Source organism: Arachis ipaensis, chromosome B09 (genome assembly GCF_000816755.2).
Source record: "Arachis ipaensis cultivar K30076 chromosome B09, Araip1.1, whole genome shotgun sequence".
Lineage (NCBI taxonomy): Eukaryota > Viridiplantae > Streptophyta > Magnoliopsida > Fabales > Fabaceae > Arachis > Arachis ipaensis.
The window spans coordinates 138,856,225-138,865,935 of NC_029793.2; the positions used below are offsets into that span (position 1 = coordinate 138,856,225).

At 33.3% G+C, this 9,711-nt stretch overlaps 2 long non-coding RNA genes across 2 annotated transcripts; one reads left to right on the forward strand and one right to left on the reverse strand.

Moving 5' to 3' along the window:
- On the forward strand, nucleotides 3,644-8,009 carry LOC110266331. The gene is made up of 2 exons (XR_002353590.1): nucleotides 3,644-5,342; nucleotides 5,552-8,009. It is a non-coding gene; the product is annotated as an uncharacterized LOC110266331 (long non-coding RNA).
- LOC110266332 lies at nucleotides 4,531-9,408 on the reverse strand. The gene is made up of 2 exons (XR_002353591.1): nucleotides 6,145-9,408; nucleotides 4,531-6,097 (listed from the first exon to the last, which is right to left on the reverse strand). It is a non-coding gene; the product is annotated as an uncharacterized LOC110266332 (long non-coding RNA).

Here is a 9,711-nt window from a genome sequence, read left to right on the forward strand (position 1 = left end):
CTTATAAATATAAATGTAAATTATTATTGATATGTTTCAAAATAATGTATCACTACATTCCAAAAAGTTAATTAATTAGGAGTGCCTATAATCTTGTTTGGGCAAAGTAATATAAGATACATTATACACCTATATAAGTGGATGTTAACAATACCATAGTACCATACAATATACACTACTTTGTATTGAATATTTGTCTAAAAAGAAAAAGGAAAATCAGTGATCCACAATTATTCACTCACTGCTCTACAAGATATTTCAACATCTACCATATTGTTCTGAATGAGGGGTACCTTTCAATGACGTATTAAGTCCACCAACACTGAATGATATCGATGCGGACAAATTAAACTAGACTCTAATTAAATTTTGGCACCATATGTGTAGCTTTAACTATAAGAAATAAAATGCTTTAATTTTTTCCTGGTTCATTTTGGTTTAATTTTGATCAATTGTATTGCACATTGGTATGAACTATGAAGTATATATATATATATATTTTTAAATGTTAAAAAATCCATCTCGCTTTTCTTATATATATGGTATAGAAGTGTTTATATTATTATTTGAAGTGTTACAAATATATTTTCTCTATGTAATTTCTCATAAAAAGGGAAAGCCAATAAACATAGAGCTGGCTGTGAAATGCAATCCCAAAATCAGAAAATTTCATTGTCTAATGATTATTAATTTATTATGCATGTTTCATCATTCAATTTTATTTTATGAGAGGGACATTCAACTCTGACTATTACAGATTCCAGCAAGCTATTAGTTGGTGCAGAGTGGCACCTTATCTTCAAATTTATTTGTTCTCTAGAAAAAAGAAAAGAAATAATGGTGGAAATATAAAATAATTATAGTAATTAATAGAAAAGGATGAAATGAATATAATGTGTGGCAAGGTAACCCACAACTATGAGGAAACCCGTTTTCTCAGTCTTAAACAATCTCGTGTACTTATATATATAGGTTAGTGCTTAAACAAGCTACATGCGTTCCTTTTATTCTTTAAGCAATGTATGAAGTTATAGGCCATGTGATTGTGGTTTCCAAAATAATTTTACTTAATTAAGCACAAATTGACAAGCTATGGCCACTCTTATATATACAATCTCAATTCTCAAGGCAATGACTACGAGACATTGATTCACTGGCTTATGGCTGGCAAACCTTATTTTACTCAATAAAATCATAACGCACCCCAACGTTCATTCATATATTTGATTATTTGCATTGATAAATGATAATAAATATATAAAATTTAATTTTGATACACTCAGTGTAAAGTAATTTTATATATATATCTAATTACATAACACCATATCAGTAAAATAAATACCTTTCATATTGACTGCTTGAATAATCATTTAAAAGAATAGATATGATTGCATAAGTGTGTAAAAGATTTTATACTGTCTATGCATCAAAATTAAATTTAAATATATATTTGCATGATGTTACGTATGATGAACAAAAATAAGACTTGCCTAATAACATGTGCCTTAAGAATTACATAATAAATACATCTAAAATTAAATTTTATATTCTTTACAAATTTTTTAATTTATATCTTTAACTTGTATTCTTTAAGACACATGTTAATTAACTAAACCCATAAAAATAATGATGTTAAATATGATACATAAAAATAAGTAATTTTAAGTGTTTACAATGCACATCATTAAATATATTTTTCAAAAGATGTATCTCGCAGGCATGTGATACATTTTTTATAGACTGACCATCCACTTGCATTGTTGTATGTCTTCCATTTTTTTAAGACCTTGTTAATTGAAAGAAGAAATAGGATGAATATATAGCCACAGTTTATTGTTAAAGTCAATATCTACTTAATTGGAAACTTATGCAAGACAAAAACACTTGACATGCCAATCCATAGTTTCTTTTCTTTTATTCAACTTAGAAACTGAGGATCCATCTTCTTCACTCTTCAGACATTATTCCTTAAATTAATCAGATGAAGACATGAAGCATTTCTGGAACAATTGTACTCTAATATTACTTAGAGTTTAAGCATCAACTTGTCCTAATAATGATTATAAAGCCACATGCTTGTTTCATTTTCCGCAAAACGTTTCTTTTAATGTAAAATTTTCTTTCTTTCTCCTTAAAATTTGTATAGCAGCAAGACTATTGTAATATACTCTTGTTGATAAATAAATAATAATGGCTATATTATTTTCAACATATTTCTTTTTCGAGTTATGCTAATCATTGCCTTAAGATTTCTAACAAATAATTTATAAATCACCAATATAATGTTCTATCGTTGTAAACTTTCAATCAGCACCCTTAAAATATTGATTATCAAATTTGTTGTATATTGTTTTGGGCATTCTTTTATACGGCAAGTTCACGCATGGCCAAAGAAAATGTTGTCACATGACACATGCTCTTCAATCATTAAGTTTGACAAGAATGCCTCTAGTTATTCAAGCATTAATTGTTATGTTCCTACCCCATATGCAACTACCCCAAGATTATTTTATTTAAAATCAAATGCCATTCTACATAGGGATGGCCAAATTGAACTTCGTTGTTGAGCAATAATTCCATTTCAATCCAATGCTATCCAAATATTAAGAATAATAATTGCATTAGAATTAGCCACTGCTGAGGTGTAGCCTATTTCATCAGACAGGTGACATGGGAAAGGTTAGGAACAAATGCAGAATCGTCAAAATTTTTAACTAATTATTATTCAAGTCAAGCACATAAAGATGCGAATTTAAGTGTCCCGTTTCAACAACACACTTTTGAGGAGAGGTTTACCGAGGCTAATTGATTAAAATTTTGCATCTTTGAAAAGTCAAATCCATCAAGGAGGAGTGTCAAGTAAATATTAACAGAATTCAATGACACAAGAAATTACAAGGAGCAACGTGTTGTATCAATTACAATTGTGCATAACAATCTACTTAGTCAAACATATCAAAGCTATATATTTTAATTTCCTTGTACATTTTACTTGTCTATGATGGTCGTCAAAAGAAAGGAATGCATGAACATGCCTTTTTACATAGAGGAGGTAACAGGATAAGGCATGTTTGAATTCAATTTGTGGGACCCTTTCTCGTTTGTCTGCTACATAGGTCTCCTCAGCCACACAGTTCAAAACAAGACATGATGATGCAAATTCACCATCCCTTGGAACCAAGCATCCTTGACCCTTGACCCTTTGAAAGATTCCAGGATTTGAAGCACTCAACGAAGACACCAAAACGTCACAGATGACATAAATTGTTCACAGGAACAAAGTAAATAAAAACATGAAAATACAACAGATACAAAAAGAAAAAAACTGATCCAAACACGTGTAAATTTTTTATCCTGGTTTCTATAAAAGTTCCTAATATAGTACAGGTTAATCAAGTGCAAAATAAGAGGATAAGTAGATAATCAAAACTTAGGCTCAGTTTGGATAACTAACTTAATTAAGCTCCTTTTGATAAAATAACTTAAATAATAAATGACTCTGTTAAAAGTAACTTATAAATAAGTTATTTTGTGTTTGGATTTTTAACTCTAAAAGTGCTCATTTTAAAGAAATGTAATGAAAAGTAGAAGTATTATAAGAGAAGTCATTTTTTTTAACTTCTCTATAAGCTCCAAAATAGCTTCTTAGAAAGTTGCAATTTGATTTTGAAAATTGCACCCGACATTAATACTACTACTTTTCATAAGTCAAAAGTTAAAAAAAGCTACTTCTAGAGTTTCCTAAACAGGCCCTTAATCTGATAGTTAGAAGTTGAAAAACTTAAACCGAGAATTATTTTCCTATGTTTTGGAAAACCAAAACAACATATGAAGCGCAGGTACAAGTAATTACACAAGAATCATTTACTACTTAGGGAATAAAGCACTTCTTTTTGGTCAAATGTTCCTTCAGCAAAATTCAATCATTTGATCTTTTTGAAGCTAAATAAGCAAACAAAAACACAACATATGCTGAAAGTTTTAGACAAAAATATATAAATAAAGAAAAGAAGAATGAAGACATCATACGACATATGAACAATGAGCACTCAAGCAATCCTAAATTTCTTAGTCAAATTAGAGGTTTCAATGGCTATAGGTGGTATATGACATACAAAGGGAGACAGAACATGAATGATGTATCACCATTAAGGAAAGTAAAATCCATCACTGGGTTGTATGTGACCAATAGCAAACTAGTACAGTAATAGTTTGAAAAAAAACTAGTATGACACAATAACAAGCTAACAAAATTATTTTAAATGAGAATGCTAGGAGTGCCCTCAGATTTCAGTGACTAGCACTATGCCAATATCCATAAAAGCCTCTCAACATCCATCACGGTGGGTGAACACAGCACCCCAGCCTCCACCATCTCTATCCACTGCCAGTTGTGATGCCAAGAATAATAATAATAATTATAATAAGAGTACTAATAATAACAATAGCAAGTTGCAGTAACAGTGAAGAGGATGGAATAGGAGAAGGAGAAGAAGAAGAAGAAGACGAACAACACAACAACAGCAGCAGCTTACTTAATGATGGAAGTTGGAAGAGAGGAAAGGGCTGGAGAGGCTTTGCATCATGTCGAAATATTACATCACTGGGCACATCAAAAAGTGGTTATGACATCGGGTAAAATGTTGGAAAATTTTGTTACTTAAAAGATGCACCAAATGATCTGGACAAAATATAGCTTTTAGGTTTTTAGAAGAACAAATAAATGAGACACGTGTAGTCGTGTAGATATACTCACCTATAAACACCTAATCAAACTGAAACTATAGCTGATGCATCCGAATTACTCAGTCCAAGTTTGAAAGTATTGCTTATTTAAGCATCAACGCAACATAAATCACCAATTCACAAATGTGGTATAAGCATATTAGATAAACAAGCTAATGTTATGGAATATTGACGGTATAAGCATAAGGCCATGGCAAAAAAAGAACTAATAACTATGCAAATGAGCAGTTCCAAACAAGGAACAAAATAAAGCATCCAGCCATGATGATCAGATCAGAGTAAAGAAAAATAAGAGTCATAAGTGCAATGCACAATTTTCTGATAATCTGTTCTCGGGAGTCGGGAAGGCTCTTTAAAAGAAAATGATTTTGCACCCAATTAATTTTGGGGTGGTGGGGAGGTGAGATGAAAATAGAACACAACCCACCCTCGGATCTCATGGCCAAAAGCAAATTCATATACAGCTTTTGCAGCAAGCTTTACCCACATTCTTTGTGCACAATTTACAACCAGCAGAGAGGATCGTGATGACGATGCAGACAAAGAAGGTGGTTGTTCACATCCAGTTATAAACAAAGCCATGAAACCATTCAATAGTCAGTTGTTTGTTCTGTCACTGGAACAAAAATGAAGCGTAAAATAGAAGGATAGGCATGCACATCACTTTCGAAACTCAACAACAACAACAACAACAACAATAATAATAATAATATACAATGTCCTTGCAAAGTAACAAGAAATGAAATCAATAACATACAGGGATAGCTAACAAAAAAGAACCTCGATTATACAGCCACTTAACCAGAAAAAGTGAATACACAGCCCTCAGGTTTAATACTTAACTACAAATAAACTACAGCTTTTTCCCACCAGTTTCATTCACAGCCTTCACGCACCATCTGGAAGATACATAATAATTCATATATATATATATTTATACACACGTGCGGCATATGAGCGCGCACACACACAACAGAGAATGGGATTAAGTGACTGAGTGAGAGAAAGAGAGAGTGGTGCAGGCTCCAGTTATGAACAAAACCATCATGTGACCTTTCAGTAGTGTTTGTTCCATCATTGGGCAATGTTTCAGTTTAGCCGTTAAATTTAAATTTTCTTGGTTTTGATGCATCATCAAAGTTAAACACTAATAATTTAAGCCACTAAGATAACCAAAGCAATATTTAACTCACAGCATCATATCAAAACCAAATAAACCGTGTCACGTAAAATTCCAAGTATAAGAGGGAAAAAATGTAGAGTGCACACAGATCTCATGGCTTACAAAATTTTAATGATCATAGACAGCTACTAAGCCAGTGGTGTGCAGCAAAAGCCTACCAACAAGATTCTGATCGTTGTCATCTTTGACATCACCGTTTCAACTGCAACCACCACGGCCACCAACATTTGAGTGTCTATATGTATGCATTAGAGAGAGAGGAGAGATAGTGAGAGAAAGAGAGATGATGGAAGGCAAGTGTTGAACTGAATACCACAGCATAACTGTCTCGATACATTTTGTGTTAAACACTAAACATCATTGGGCATAAACTTTCAGTTCCAATATTTGTTATAAATATAGTAGCAATTATCAAGTGTAGTTTCTTCTCTAGTGATTCTGGACGTTATCAATGAATCTATCGCTTGATAATATTATTACAAGGACAAGTAATAAATTAACTTTTGATACAGTTACAGCTCAGAGATTAAGCATGTATAAACATAGATGGGGAAGATAAAACAAAGATTCACAACAATCAATGTCTAAAATAATAAATCAAAATAATAGCAATTTTCACCAAAATAATAATAATAATAATAGTTGTTGTTGTTGTTGTTGTTGTTATTAACAGTGGGTGACAAAGGCAGAAGGAATGGCGTGGCTTTGAATCCTGTTAAATGCTCTAGTGAGCAATAAGCATCATCATTATTAAATTTTGATGGTATAGGAATATCACATATGGTCATAGGCAAAAGCCTCTTGCAATCACCATCACTAGAGTCAAAAATACTATAAAATATGCATCACACCAAATCCAAAAATGAAACAGAACAATGCATCAAGCAGAAACACCACTTACTTGTCATCTGCTATAATGAAAAATTAAGTTTACCAATGCTCCTTGAAGGAAGAAGATTTTGAACCCAGAGATGCCCTCAGATCTCATAGCTAAATGACATTCATCTACGGCTTTTGCAGCTAGCTTTATTCACATCCTTCGTGCACCATTTACACATCCACCCACATAGACAGAAGCAGAGAGAAAGAGAGAGAGAGAGAGAGAGTGTGTGTGTGTGTGTGTGTGTGAGAGAGGGTAGAAGATAGTCATGATGATGATGATGATGATGATGATGATGATGATAGAGGTGGCAGTGGAGATACATCCGGTTATGAATTAAGCTGTGCAGCCGCTCATTAGTCAATTTCCTCCATCATTGGGCAGGGTAGAGAATTATTAATTATAATGCATGTAGAAGCACCAAAACTTATAGAAAAAAGAGCACCAAAAATCAAATCACGAAGATACTTAGACAGTAAAAGGGTATCCAGAGCCCTCAGGTTCATAGTTAATTAAAATTCATTATTCATCTACAACTATTGCAGCGGTTTTGATTCACAGCCTTCAAGCACCATTGGAAGAGATACAATATATTTATCTATCTATCAATCTATCAATCTACGCACACACAGAGTAAACAAGTAACTGAGAGAGAGAAGGAGAGAATTATGCAGCTCGAGTTATGAACAACACCATGTAGACATTCAATAGTGGTTTTCTCCATCATCGGGCAAAAGTTTAAAACAATTAATTTGCTATCGGTTACACTATTTCATCTCAGAGTTAAAGCACAAATTTTCAGTCATCAGTCATCTAGTTCAAAAAAGTTTTACATAAAAAATTCACGGTAAAATGATAATAAGTTTAAGCCACTAAGGTAAGTAAACGAAAATTCAAGTACCCTAAAAATCATAATAAGCCACATAAACCACCTCATATAGTCATTGAACTATGCAGCAGGCAACCGCAAACAGAACCAAAGCAGCTCAGAATTGTATATTTATATGGATCAAATATTCATGTAGAACAAAAAAATTTCTAAGAAAAATGTATGAGTAAAAACTAGAGAGAAAAATGCCCTCAGATCTCATAGTATATATAAATAATCAAAGGCAGTTACTAAGCCAGTGAAGTTCATCAAAATCCTTCCACAATAAGAGTTTTCATCATCGTCGTCATCATCATCGTCGCAAGCACTAACACCAACACCAAATTTAGTGCGTGTGTGTGTGTATGCATTTGAGAGAGAGATATAGAAAGGAAGAGAGATAGGGGAAGGAAAGTGATGAACTTTTAATCACAGCATAACTGTCTCAATATATTTTTGACATGTGCATCATTGGGCATTATCATGAACCATAGTCGTCTTTGAGCCTATAAATATATCGGACGAGGAAAAATATAATTTTTTTAAAAAATAAAAGAACCATGAACACCAACAGTGCCCTCAGATATTGTCAACATCCATTAAGGCAGTCATCACAGCCTGCCTCCACCATCTTTTTCCCACTGTCATTTCTCATTATCTAATAACAATAATAATAATAAGAGAAAAAGCAACAAAAGGAGGAGGAGGAGGAGGAAGAGGAAGAAGAAGATTGCAACAACAACAACTGCCATAGAAGAGGAAGAAGAAGAAGAATGTAGTAGTAGTACTAGCAACAGCAGCAGCAGCAGCAGCATACTTTGCAAGATGGCAGTGGGGAAAAAAGGCAGAAGGGATGAAAAGGCTTTGAATTATGTTCAAAGTTCCAGCTTACAATAAGCATTCATCACTAGGCACATAAAAAAGGCTCAGATGACAGCAAAATATAGCGTTTACATTTTGTAAAACACATATAAAAGGATCCATTCTGGAATTTGGATGTTGCTCAACCTGCAACAAAGAGAATAACACAGCAGAAACATATTTATACTAACCTGCACAAAAAAGAAGCAGCAAACTAAAACTATAGAATATGCAACTGAAGTACTCAATAGTAATCCAAGCTTGTTTACACTATCATTTATCCAAGCACTTCACACATACATGAAAAATTTTTTCTACAAAGGCTATTTGAAGGAAAATATTTTGAACCTACAGATGCCCTCAGATCTCATAGCTACATGAAATTCATATAATGCGTTCGCAGCATGCTTTATCCACATCTCCGTGCACCATTTACACACACACACATAGAAAGAGAATGACAGAGAGAAAGAGAGTAGAAGGTTGCGATGAGACTGAGACTGAGACTGAGACTGAGGATGATGGTGATGGTGATGGTGATGGTGAAGATGTGGTGGTGCACATCCAGTTATGAACAAATCAGTGCAACCGCTCATTATAAAATGTGTTCCATCATTGGGCAGGATACAGAATTTCTCATCCCAAATCCAATACTACAGCGAAACATAAACAACTTGCATAATGACAACAAAAAAGGAAATCAATTTTTATGTAGCAACTTAGCCATAAAAAAGTGAATACAGAGCCCTCGGGTTCCATGGTTAACTACAAATGACAAATCATCTACAGCTTTTGCAGCTGGTTTCATTCACAACCTTCAAGCACCATATGGAAGATAAACAAGCACACACAACAAATAAACAAGCACATACACACAGAGAGAGAGAGAGAGATGGTGCTGCTCCGGTTATGGACAAAACCTTGTAGCATTTCAACAGTGTTTTCCTTTCATCATTGGGCAGTACAAAAAAAATTGCCACAAATTTCAGTTGAAAGAACTAAAAAAAGGAAATTTCAGTTCTCAGTAATCTAAGAAAATAAGAGCATCATATAAAACCACAGAAAAACCCTCACATAGTCCTATGCTACTTGGGACACAGAAGTTTAACCATCAAACTATTGGTGGTCATTGATTGAACGATGAGGCAAATGCAAACAAAACCAGAGCTACTT